We start from the raw sequence: 13,959 nt of genomic DNA on the forward strand, positions 1-13,959 counted from the left end.
TCCCCTCCTACTGTGGCTTCGGAGGAGGGGGCAACCTACAGTGTGGTGTTGATGAGGGCTGCCAAGGCCTTGGGCCTTGAGCTCCCCGTCGCAGCTGTGAGGACTAATCTCCTCACTGAGGTCCTTAAACCGCAGTCAAGCTCGGCCGAGCCTCTGCTGCCCTTTAATGAGGCCTTGACCGACGTTCTTCTGGGCACTTGGTCCAAGCCCGCTACGGGTTCGCCCGTAGATAGGAACGTGGCCATACGCCACCGCCCCGGGCGACCCATGTTTCCTGTCCACCCACCCTACCCCCGAGAGCCTGGTCATCCAGGCCTCCAATTCCCAGACCGCATTCCCGTCTGCACCGCCGGACAGGGAATCCAAGAGGTACGAGCAGTACGGCAAAAAGATCTTCTCGTCCCTTAGTCTGGGACTGCGGTCTTCCAACACTGCATGCCTCTTGGGCCGCTACACCCACTCTCTGTGGGATACGGTCGCGGAAGTGCTGCCAGAGTGTCCGTTGAAGGTACGGGCCAAACTCAGCCAAGCCCTTGTGGAGGGCCGAGATGCAGCCAAATATTCTGTAAGGTGTGGGCTGGATACCACCGACTCACTGGCTAGAGCGATGGCAACGACGGTGGCGGTCAGACGCCACGCCTGGTTGAGGTCTGCCAACTTTTCGGCCGATGTCGAAAGCACTCTGATGGACATGCCGTTTGATGGCCGTCGCCTCTTTGGCGACAAAGCAGACCATGCGCTTGAGCGCTTTAAGGACTCCAGGGCTACGGCCAAGTGCTTTGGCCTCTCGGCCCCGCGCCAGCAATCGGCTGCTTATCACTCCTTTCGTGGCCACGGAAGGGGTGTACCCGCACGTGCTGCCAGCCACGCTCCGCAGGGTAATACCCAACGCGGTGGTGGCCGTGGGAATCACCGAACCGGCGGTCGGGGACAACGGCGAGGTCAGTCCACACCTTTCCCAGCAGCATCCGCCTCAAAACCCTCCTAGTCCGTGCTTTCAGGCCCATGTGACGCCAGTGGGGGGCAGGGTTCGCCATCACCACCTCCACTGGCGCACCGTCACTTCGGACAGGTGGGTGCTGCAGATCGGTTGAAGGGGCTACTCCCTCCCCTTCGAGGCGACTCCTCCAGCCATGCCACTGTGTATCGGGGGATCATTTGCGACTTCTGCAGGAGGAAGTTACGGCCCTCTTGGCCAAGGGGGCCATCGAGCACGTTCCTGGGCGAGAAGTAGGGTGTGGTTGCTACTCCCACTACTTTCTGGTACCCAAGAAGGGCAAAGGGGGCATACGCCCTATCTTGGACCTAAGAAACGTCAACGGCTTCCTCCGGAAGGAGAAGTTCAAGATGCTGACACTGGCTCAGGTCCTAGCTGCCCTGGACCCAGGAGACTGGATGGTAGCGTTGGACTTGCAGGACGCTTATTTCCACATCCCCGTCCTGCCGGCCCACCGGCGCTACCTGCGGTTCACGGTTGGCCACGAGCACTTTCAGTATACCGTGCTCCCCTTCGGCCTTACCAGCACCCCACGGGTGTTCACAAAGGTGATGGCGGTGGTCGCAGCTCACCTGCGCAGGTTAGGGGTTTCAGTCTTCCCCTACCTCGACGACTGGTTGTTGAAGGCGGGCTCGTCCCAGACAGTCGTCAGCCACCTCCAGACTACGGCAGACCTCCTGCACCGGTTGGGGTTCTCCATCAATGTGCCGAAGTCACACCTGTGCCCCTCTCAGAAGCTCCTTTTCATCGGAGCGGTTCTCGACTCGGCGCGCTTCCGGGTTTATCCACCCAAACAGCGGGTCCAGGATATTCAGGCTCTGATTCCCATCTTTCAGCCGTTATCCCGGGTCTCGGTCAGGTTGACGCTGCGGCTTCTGGGGCTGATGGCCTCCTGCATCCTGCTGGTGCATCTGCAGTGGGACCTGAAGTTTCAGTGGGCCCAGCATCAGGGCAACCTCTCCGACCGCGTCCTGATCTCGGAGGGCACTGCTGCAGTGGTGGCTCACGGACCGCGATTGGGTCAGCGGCAGATCCCTCTCCCTTCCCCAACCGGAGAACGTAGTTGTGACGGATGCGTCCCTCCAGGGCTGGGGAGGCCACATGGGAGAGGCGGAGATCAGAGGCCTCTGGTCTCCGACGGAGGCCCGGCTCCACATCAACCTGTTGGAGTTACGGGCGATTCGTCTAGCACTGAAAGCATTCCTCCCCTCTGTCCGGGGGAGTGTAGTGCAGGTGTTCACGGACAACACCACCGCCATGTGGTACTGCAACAAACGGGGCGGGGTGGGGTCGTGGACCCTTTGCCAGGAGGCTCTGCGCCTCTGGCAATGGCTGGAACGCCAGGGCATGACCCTGGTGGCTCAACACCTGGCAGTTTCTCTGAACGCCAGGGCGGACGAGCTCAGCCGTCGGTGCATGATGGATCACGAATGGCGTCTGAACTCGGACGTGGCGCAAGGCCTCTTTCAGCAATGGGGAGATCCTTGGTTAGATCTATTCGCCACCGAAGAGAAAGCGCAATGTCATCAGTTCTGCGCGTTGAAATTTCCAAGGAGGCACTCGCTCGGAGACGCTTTTTGTCGCGAGTGGAGTTGCGGTCTACTGTACGCCTTTCCGCCTATACCACTTCTGCCCAGAGTGCTGAAGAAGATAAAGCGCGACTGGGCCCAAGTCATCCTTGTGGCTCTGGACTGGGTTTGAAGGTACTTGTATCCAGAGCTACTCAGTATGTCAGTCGATTCCCCCGGTTCGTCTGCCTCTTCAGGAGGACCTTCTGTCGCAGCAGCAGGGGACGGTCCTCCACCCGAACCTGTCCAGTCTCCACCTCCATGCTTGGAGATTGAACAGCGACAGTTGAGGCCATTTGACTTGCCTCCTGAAGTCTGTAACGTCATTCTGGTAGCCAGGCGTCCCTCCACAAAGTCGGTATACGCCTGCAGGTGGAACAGATTTCAAAGGCTGTGGATCCTCTTGCTGAAGTTCTTCTCTTCCTTCTTTCTCTTGCCCAGCAGGGCTCTGCTCTGGGCACTATCAAGGGCTACCTTTCTGCCCTTTCAGCCTTTCTGAGGCTGCCTGATCAACCTTCTTTGTTCAAGTCCCCTATTGTAAATAGATTTCTAAAGGGCATCACTCACACATTCCCTCCTGTTCCGTTTGTGATGCCTCAGTGGGACTTGAACCTGGTTTTTCCGTTTCTGATGTGCGCTCCCTTTGAGCCACTTCACAACTGTCCTCTTCGCCTTCTTACTTTGAAGACTGCTTTCCTGGTTGCCATCACCTCTGCCAGGAGAGTGAGTGAGCTCCAGGCCCTTTCTTGTACTACACCTTTCCTTTCTGTCCATCCGGACAAAGTGGTGTTGCGTACTAAGCCTTCTTTCCTGCCCAAGGTTGTCACGGCCTTCCACATCGGGCAGTCTATCACCTTGCCAACCTTCTTTCCGCCACCTCATCCCTCTAAAGAGGAAGAGCGGCTCCACCGTCTGGACCCAAAACGTGCGCTCTCATTCTACTTGGATCGCACACGCAAGTTCCGGGTGGATGACCAACTCTTTGTTGGTTACGTGGGCGCTAATAAGGGGAAAGCGGTGCACAAAAGGACCATCTCCCGGTGGATCATCTTGTGTATCCAGGCATGCTACTCCTTGGCTAGAAAGGAGCCCCCTGTTGGATTGCGGGCTCACTCCACCCGAGCCACGGCGACTACAACTGCCCTGGGCCGGGGAGTGCCCTTACAAGACATCTGTCAGGCAGCTACGTGGGCATCGCTGCCCACGTTTGCAAGACACTACTGCCTAGACAGCCAAGTCTGGAGGGATGGCTTCTTTGGCCGTTCCGTCCTCCAGGACTTTCTGGTGTGATTATTGGTTCGCAGACCCACCACCGGGGTTGGTATTGCTGGGGTATCTATTCTAAGGTAAGGAATCTAATACTAACGTGTCTCTTTCAGATGCACAAGTTACTACTTGTGTAACGATATATCTGTAAGAGACATTAGTTAGTATTAGATTCCTTACCGACCCACCCATCCTCCCCGTTCTGCGAACCGATATCTAGGGTTAGGGTTACCCCCTTTCAGGGCCCTAGTTTCAATGGCACCAGTGTTGGTTTTTAACATGGATCTGCATTTCTGGCGCGGAAAAGCTGTGTCTAAGAACTGACGTCAGCACGCGGAGGCGGCGTCTAAGTACTCTGACGACGTCATCACGGCGCACATGACGACGGACGCAGAGCCGCAGACGACTCCTACCGACGCGCAAGGGTACTGCTACGCAAAAATTTCCGGATCCAGTCTGACGCCTGGGGATATTCTAAGGTAAGGAATCTAATACTAACTAATGTCTTACAGATATATCGTTACACAAGTAGTAACTTGTGCATTAGGCCCACCCCCTCAATGGCAGGATCCAAGTGTAGGACGGTGGATATCTGACTGGTTGCCCCCAACTTTTTGCCTGGTGTTTTGCTGGTTTTTCGACTTAGTTGACCTGGGGCCCTGCTATTCAGGACCCCAGGCCCACTGCTCTCTCTGTAAAATGGATTCCATGTACCCTAGGTACATACCTAATTGGATACTGAGTCACCTTATCAGCCCCTGTACAGTGTACCTTAGGCACCCAGGGCATAGGTGCACCCAGGGCCTACCAGGGGCTGCAGCATATATTATGCCACCCCTGGATGGCCATCCAAAACAGACACAACTGGCTGCTTGACAGCTGGGGCAAGGTGGTGTAATCACCCTTTGCTTTAGATATAGTATACCTATATCTAAACCTAAAATGGGCACACAGATCTCCTATCAGTCACTCCTATGGCAGGCCTTAAACAATCCTGAAGGCAGAGTGCTTGGAATCGTGTGAGATGGTGCTCTGGCATGAGCTGAGCCTGTCTGCGGCCTTCGGGATCTATACCTTAGCCGTTCCCATGATAGCGTCAGACCATATACTTTTAAGTGCCTTATAATCCTCGCGGTTATGGTAACTTTGGTCTGACATTATCTAAACATGTCGTGTAAGGTGTCATACGCTTTGGAATACTACCCCCTCGCCAGTTCTGGCGACGGAGGTAGCATTCCACCCCTCTAGAGGGAGAAGACATGTTGGTAGCTGTAACCCCGGTTAAAGTTAAACACAGCCTCAGCTCCACAAAATGGATGCTGCCACCGAGACACCAGTCTGCCCTCCTGCTGCTGGGAGTCCTTCCAGCGAGGGAGGCCTGGACAAAGGGTTTCCTGTCAGGGGGGGTGCCAGCACCATCCCAGACAGGATTTTGTGTATCCCAGGTAGGCAGGGCTGAAAGGAAGGTGACTGCAAGTGGCACCCCGGTGCTCACTGTGCATAGGCCGGCTTGAACCAGTTCCAGAGGCACACCAGCCCCTGAGCTGGGGAGAGACCGGACAAAGGAGAGGCGTGTAACCACCCCCCTCCTGGTCCCACCCATGGGCAGGACCTAGTCGCGTGCCAGCCCCTTTTCTTAGAATAAAGGTAGGAGCGGGCACCCTTCCCAAATTGGATAATCTTGAAACTTGAACTACTTTCCACGAAAGGAACTCTTGTCACTCTCTGAAGACTCTCCCTTGTGGCTAAGGAGTAGCCACCCTGCACCAGCAGGCACCATCGAAGCGCTTGCGGTTTGCTGAACGTCCATCCTCCGGATCAAGACTGACCAGCTCGACGAGACCCGGATTCCCTGCCATCTCTGACCTCTACCTGCATCAGCCCAGCTGAGATTCGTGGGTGTGACGAGACCCGAGGGACCGGCCATCTTCAAGACCTGCATGACGCTTCACCAGCACAACCACCGAGGGACCCTCGAGCGAGTGCACTGGGGTTTGAGAAGCCCCGACCCTAAGCAGCTCCAGCACCGAAGTCCAGCCCTCCAGCATCCACGAGATCTGCGTGGGGCCCTTCTGCTTCCTTGCTGCTTGCCACGTTGTCCGGTCACTTGCCCGTTGGCTAGTTGCCCTCCTGACGACGTTCCACAACGATTTCACCGCTGGTCTAGGTCCCCTAGACTGGCCCTTTCTCCTTGTCCAACAAGGAGTGCCCTGGACCCTCCTGGTCCACTCCAGACGCCATCTTGACTACACTGTGTGGGCTTGCCTTTGCCAAGATTTGTTGCTCCTATCCTGGATCCAGCATCGCCAACAGCAGACACCATCGTGGGACAGCTCGCACCTCCAGCCTGATCGCCGACAACGCCTCCTGGCCCGTGTGCCTGCAGAGTCCAGCGTCACCCACTTACCTGATCGCGACGACTTCATCCGGTGCCATCCTGGTGCCCACTCAATCACTGGCTAGTGATTAAGAACTGAGTCCCCTCTGCTTTCAGGTCGTCCTCTTCACCGAACCAGCCTTGGATGACATCGAACTTCTTCACTGGTCACCTGCCAGCAACTTCTTCTTTCAGGCTCCATAGACTACATCGAGGATTCCCGACGTCTTTTGAACCCTATGCAGCCGCAGCCCCTGGGCTAGGTAACTCGAGCATTTCGGTGCTCCAGCACAGGTTCACTATCCTAGTGTCCAGATAGTGTAGGTAGGTGCATCACTTACACCACACTAGAAGCATGTCTACCCATGGAGAGTCTTCAGAGACTCCCCTAGTGGCTAGTGACCCTCCACAGGTCAACTCAAGATATGCAGCTCTCAGTTTCCAGGAGATGAGACAATTGTGTACCTCCAGGAAATTGAAACAGGGTTCTAACCCTACCACTCCCTTTCTGTTAGGTCTCTTAGAGACATATGATGCTAGGAAAGCTTCTCAGACAGATGGGAGCATGCCAGCCTTAGAGGGTACCCTTGGTGATCCTGACTTCCCTGAAACTGAAGAAGTAGAGGAGGAGGAGGAGGAGGAGGATGAAGAGGTCCTTTCTGGGGATGAAGCAGACAATGGTCCTGAGCTAGTCAGCAGACTTATTAGGGCCAACTTAGACCTACATAGGGAAGGATCTGGGGGACCCCCAGTACTGACCCTAAGCAGGCCTAACTTTGGAGTTAGAAGAGATAGGTCTCATTCTAGGGACTCCAATAGATCTGTGCACTCTCATGCCTCTTCTCAAAGGAGAATGACTTCTCCCCAGAGGAGAATGACTTCCCCTCAGAGGAGAGAACATGAAGCAAGGATGAAACAGGCTAATCTGAGGATCCAGAGGGAAGAACTGGCCCTTGCCAAGGAGAAGCTTGCCTTTGCTAGAGAGCAACAGTTGAGTGGGGGTAGTCCCCACTGGTGGCAGCAATATCCCGAAGGATAAAGACAGGAGTTTTGATACTAGACACCTGAGTAAAATAGTGCCCCCCTTTAAACAAGGGGATGACATCCACAAATGGATGACTGCTTTGGAGAGGACCTGCACTGTCCAGTGCATCCCCCAGAGTCAGTGGGCAGCTATATTGTGGCTCTCCTTTGAAGGTAAAGGTAGAGATAAGCTCCTCACTACTAGAGCTGAGGATGCTAACAATTACCAAGTCCTGAAGAATACACTGATTGATGGGTTTGGTTTAACAACTGAGCAGTACAGGTTGCTGTTCAGAGACACACAGAAAATTCAGTCTCAGGATTGGGCTGACTTTGTTGATTGTGCCACTAAGGCTTTGGAAGGCTAGTTACTGGGTAGTAAAGTTATTGATTACCAAGGATTGTATAATCTAATTATGAGAGAGCAAGTCTTAAATAATTGTCAGAACCAGTTATTACACCAGCACCTCGTAGACTCTGATCTGACCTCTCCACAAGAATTGGGTAGAGGGCAGACAAATGGGTCAGAACCAGGATTAGGCCTAAGAACCAAGGTGGTGACCAAAAGAAGGAATCAACCAAGCCTCAAGAGAAGGGTGGGAATAAATCTACAGATCAAACCACACCAGGGCCCCAAAAATCCTCTGAGGGGGGTGGGTCCCAGAATCCTTCCAACACCCAGAAGAAACCTTATTGCTATACCTGCAAACAGGTAGGCCATTTGAAAACTGACAGCAGTTGTCCAAGGGCCAACAACAATAAGGAAAACATACCCCCAAGTAACACTTCCAAGCCTCCTGTTACTACTAGTAGTAATCCCCCAGGTGGTGGGAGTGCCCCCAAGAATTGGGGTGCATTTACTTTGGGAGTTCCTGGGGACTCTGGCCTAACCAGGTCCCCTAACTCAGATACTCTTGTCTGTGAGACTGGCATGGGGTTTGCCAACTTCACTGATTGTCCCAACACTTTGGGCAAATACAGACAGGAGCCCCTCATCAATGGTCTGAAAGTTGAGGCCTATAGAGATACAGGGGCTAGCATCACCATGGTGACTTGACAGCCTAGTCCCCTCAAGGCAACTTATACCTGGTGCCACATACCAGGTGACCAACATTGATGGAGTGCAGAGAGAACATCCCATAGCAGTGGTGAATCTCAGCTGGGGAGGTGTCACTGGCCCCAAGAGAGTGGCAGTGTCATCAAACTTGCCTGTAGATTGCCCACTGGGGAATGATTTAGAGATCTCAGCCTGAGCTGAGGTAGAGCAAGAAACCCATTTTAAAATGGTAAACCTCCATGGTAAGGTTAGTGGGGCAGTGATAGCCACAGCCCCAGTCCAAGATGTCCTCCCTGAACAGGTCAGGAGGGCTGTGCCAGTCACAGCCCAATCTCCGACAAATTCCTTCCCAGAACAGGTTAGCAGGGCTGTGATGGTAACAGCCCAAACCCAAACTGAGTCCCTTCCTGAAAAGGTTGGTGGGGTTGTGATGGCCACAGCCCAAACTCAGACTGATAATAGTGTTGTGAAGCCTGAAACTATGGATCACTCCACTCAGACAGAGAGCATTGGGGAGGAAGAGAAATCTCCCTCCCACCAGACTTTAGGAAAGGATCAGCCTCCTCAGGGAACTGATCTGACCCCTTGTGAAGAAACTGCCCCAGAGGTAGTCAGGTCTAGCCTGGCAGAACCCCTGATGTCAGTGGACCCTTCCAAGGTGGGACCCAGTCTGGAGCAGGTAACCTGCCCCTCTCTACCCTGCCTCAGTCAGCCCAGGGCTGTAGAGGTCAGGGAGGCCAGTGGTGGACCCCAAAGGGCCCTCTGTCCAAAAGAACTCCCCAATCAGCAGATTAAGGGCACTGAAGCTAGTAGTCCTAGCCAAGTGAAAATAAAACAAACTCCTGAGGGATCCCCCTTAAAATTAGTTAGGGACCTCCCACAGCTGGACACTGTTGGGCACAGCCAAACCTGGGACCTAAAAACCCCAAACATGACCTGTCCCTCCAGTAAGCCAAACAGAGGGACTCAGCCTCCAGCTTTAGGTAGCCAGAGGTTGACCCTGAGAGCTAACAGCAACTCAGTCCTGGAAAGAAAGGCCTATATGGTGGATAGTGATTGGAGGAAGTTGAGCCCAACATTAGTGGAGTCTCACTTCAGTACTCCATCCCAACACCAGCCTTTTACTTTGCCAAACACACCACAGGTAGAGATTCCCTATGGTGGAGACCCTCAGATACCCTTAGGGTGAGGGATTGCTTAGTGGACCATGAGATAGGGGTAACCATGCCAGTGCATATACCACCTCATATGGCCACTCAGGCAATATAGGCTTACCTGGTCAAGGATAGCCTTATCTCCTTTCGTTTGGGGGGGGGGGGGGTTATGTAGGAAGGTGGATATCTGACTATGGTTGCCCCCAACTTTTTGCCTGGTGTTTTGCTGGTTTTTCGACTTAGTTGACCTGGGGCCCTGCTATTCAGGACCCCAGGGCCACTGCTCTCTCTGTAAAATGGATTCCATGTACCCTAGGTACATACCTAATTGGATACTGAGTCACCTTATCAGCCCCTGTACAGTGTACCTTAGGTACCCAGGGCATAGGTGCACCCAGGGCCTACCAGGGGCTGCAGCATATATTATGCCACCCCTGGATGGCCATCCAAAACAGACACAACTGGCTGCTTGACAGCTGGGGCAAGGTGGTGTAATCACCCTTTGCTTTAGATATAGTATACCTATATCTAAACCTAAAATGGGCACACAGATCTCCTATCAGTCACTCCTATGGCAGGCCTTAAACAATCCTGAAGGCAGAGTGCTTGGAATCGTGTGAGATGGTGCTCTGGCATGAGCTGAGCCTGTCTGCGGCCTTCGGGATCTATCCCTTAGCCGTTCCCATCAGACCATATACTTTTAAGTGCCTTATAATCCTCGCGGTTATGGTAACTTTGGTCTGACATTATCTAAACATGTCGTGTAAGGTGTCATCCGCTTTGGAATACTACCCCCTCGCCAGTTCTGGCGACGGGGGTAGCATTCCACCCCTCTAGAGGGAGAAGACATGTTGGTAGCTGTAACCCCGGTTAAAGTTACACACAGCCTCAGCTCCACAAAATGGATGCTGCCACCGAGACACCAGTCTGCCCACCGGCTGCTGGGAGTCCTTCCAGCGAGGGAGGCCTGGACAAAGGGTTTCCTGTCAGGGGTGGTGCCAGCACCATCCCAGACAGGATTTTGTGTATCCCAGGTAGGCAGGGCTGAAAGGAAGGTGACTGCAAGTGGCACCCCGGTGCTCACTGTGCATAGGCCGGCTCAAACCAGTTCCAGAGGCACACCAGCCCCTGAGCTGGGGAGAGACCGGACAAAGGAGAGGGGTGTAACCACCCCCCTCCTGGTACCACCCATGGGCAGGACCTAGTCGCGTGCCAGCCCCTTTTCTTAGAATAAAGGTAGGAGCGGGCACCCTTCCCAAATTGGATAATCTTGAAACTTGAACTACTTTCCACGAAAGGAACTCTTGTCACTCTCTGAAGACTCTCCCTTGTGGCTAAGGAGTAGCCACCCTGCACCAGCAGGCACCATCGAAGTGCTTGCGGTTTTCTGAACGTCCATCCTCCGGATCAAGACTGACCAGCTCGACGAGACCCGGATTCCCCGCCATCTCTGACCTCTACCTGCATCATCAGCCCAGCTGAGATTCGTGGGTGTGACGAGACCCGAGGGACCGGCCATCTTCAAGACCTGCACGACGCTTCACCAGCACGACCACCGAGGGACCCTCGAGTGAGTGCACTGGGGTTTGAGAAGCCCCAACCCTAAGCAGCTCCAGCACCGAAGTCCAGCACTCCAGCATCCACGAGATCTGCGTGGGGCCCTTCTGCTTCCTTGCTGCTTGCCACGTTGTCCGGTCACTTGCCCGTTGGCTAGTGGCCCTCCTGACGACGTACCACGACGATTTCACCGCTGGTCTAGGTCCCCTAGACTGGCCCTTGCTCCTTGTCCAACAAGGAGTGCCCTGGACCCTCCTGGTCCACTCCAGACGCCATCTTGACTCCACCGCGTGGGCTTGCCTTTGCCAAGGTTTGTTGCTCCTATCCTGGATCCAGCATCGCCGACAGCAGACACCATCGTGGGACAGCTCGCACCTCCAGCCTGGTCGCCGACAACGCCTCCTGGCCCGTGTGCCTGCAGAGTCCAGCGTTTCCCACTTACCTGATCGCGGCGACTTCATCCGGTGCCATCCTGGTGCCCACTCAATCACTGGCTAGTGATTAAGAACTGAGTCCCCTCTGCTTTCAGGTCGTCCTCTTCACCGATCCAGCCTTGGATCACACCGAACTTCTTCACTGGTCGCCTGCCAGCAACTTCTTCTTTCAGGCTCCATAGACTACAACGAGGATTCCCGACGTCTTTTGAACCCTATGCAGCCGCAGCCCCTGGGCTAGGTAACTCGAGCATTTCGGTGCTCCAGCACAGGTTCACTATCCTAGTGTCCAGATCCTTTTTCGTTTTAAGTCTACCTAGTCGGATTCGTCCGGAAACAGTAACTTTAGAATTGCTAGCATCCATAGACTTTGTCCCGCATCCCGCGTAAGAGTTCCCACTCTGCACCCGGGTTCCCTAGGCCTCCTGCTCCTAACCTGAGGGTTCAGTAAGGTAGTCCTAGCGGTCCTGAAGCCTCTGGATCGTGTTACTTACCTGCTAGTATTTCGCATTCCACTTTTGAAGTATATGGTTTTTCGTGCCCCTCGGGCATTTGTGTAAATTGTGCAACCTGTAGTATTTTCGTAAGAGTTTTGTATTGTGCTTAGCTCCCTGACTCATAAAGAGTTCAGGGTAGACTTGTTATTAATAAATATCCTTTATTTTTATAACAACTTGTGTGGTGTCCTTTCACTTGGTGTTCAAGGGGTATATGTGATGGTAAAACAGCTGGCTTAACACGCCCTCTAGAGTTTAGCCTAAAGACTGCTCTTGTCCACGCTACTAGGATAGCTGGTCTAATAAGATTGACTTACAACCAATCATCAATAAGGGTCGTTTGGTATCATACAAAGTGATCACTAGAATAGTGAGCACTATATATCAGGCCAACTTCTCACACCAAGCACAACCATATCTGTTGGTTTTCCCCCGTTAGTAAAGCCTTATAAAATTTGTCACAATCAGTGTTTGCCCATCTTAATCTTCTCCCCTGATCCATTGCTTTAAAAGAACCTGTGGTCTGTTTACTCGGGGTGTGCTTGACTGGGTCAGGACCCTGTAGGGTCAGGACCAGCGGGTTGTGATCGCTGAAGGGGCTTAGTTCGCCATTGAAGCTCAATATCCGACAAGTTAGAGTGGTGGGTACAAAAATGAAATCTTTGATAGAGCCCCTTCCTTTGCCTTTAAAGGTTGGAGGGATGCCCACGGCCCCAACTACTCTTATCAGTTCTAGTGTGTGTGACGGAGCATGAATGCCCAGGACCTTGCTTAGCTCCAGTCCCTCCCTGGTGTGTTCCATGTGTAATCCAGCTTCTCTTGGGCACGATGCCCAGACCCCCTGACTGTTAAGTAGGTGGTCGCATAGGTGGCAGTTAAAATCTCCCATCACTATCAACTGCGCTTTACTCCCTCCTTGTAATTCAAGTCTTGTCAGCCTATGGTCCAGCTCAGCCAGGCTGGCCAATGTCTGTCCGCCTTTAATGGCACTATAAAAATTGATGAGTCAATTTCAGACCCCTGGTTGTGAACTGTAACCCTTGAAAGCAAGCAGAATCCCAATCTCTGTTCTCCCATTTTCACCTTAGCCTCAGGTCCACATACGTAATCAGACCTCCTTTATCTCGCCCAGCCAGAGATCTTTGGGCGGGGACGAAGTACATTTTATACCCTTCCATTGCTAGATTGACCGAATCCACCTCCCATGTTTCCTGCAGACAGACCATTTTAAATCTCCTTATATAATTCAGCCAATTCTGAGTTTTTTAATTTACTAGACAGGCCTGCTATGTTCCAGGTAATGATATTAAAAATTCCCTGTCCTTCAGATAAGTAGGGGTTTGGACCCAGTACAGTAAACCCCTTATGGAGTACCAGTCTTCCGGGAGGACTAGAATTGGTGCCAAGCTCTCCGTGTGGTGTCCGTGCTGTGGGCTGTGTTTGACTAACAGTCTGATTTCCACCTTCTCCTCCCGTAACTGTGGCTAACTGAACTTCCTCCATAGCGGCCCCTGGAGCTATAATTGGCCCCTCGGGTAGTCCGTCTAGGTCGCTTAGAGCGGAGATACTTTATAGGGGGGTGTATCGATTAAACAGCGGCACTAAATGCCCCCCGTCTGTTATCCTTGCCCTTGTTTGCCTTGGACCTACCCTCCTCTGGGTTTGCGCATGATCTCTATAGAACAAGCTTAGTGAGAGTAATCTAGCCCTGGAATTACTCCTATCCTGATGAATCCCCTGATTTTGATGTTACAATAGATCTCTTGCCATCTCCGGGTATCTGAAGTTTAGTATTACGCAGTCTCCCGGGGATCCCTTTCTGCTCTTTCCAATCCAGGATACTCTTCTGGCCATTAAAATAGGTCTATGGTTACTAATACTGAAACCTACGTTAATGGCCAGCCAGTGAGCTGCTTTGTTAATCAAGGAACTGGTGGTTTCTTCCCTGCCCTCTGGACATGGCTGGATCCCTGTCAGGACCACTGTGTAGGGACTTACTGCTGGAGGTAGATCTAATACTGGTAATTAC

The sequence above is a fragment of the Lissotriton helveticus genome, chromosome 11 (genome assembly GCF_964261635.1).
Source record: "Lissotriton helveticus chromosome 11, aLisHel1.1, whole genome shotgun sequence".
NCBI lineage: Eukaryota > Metazoa > Chordata > Amphibia > Caudata > Salamandridae > Lissotriton > Lissotriton helveticus.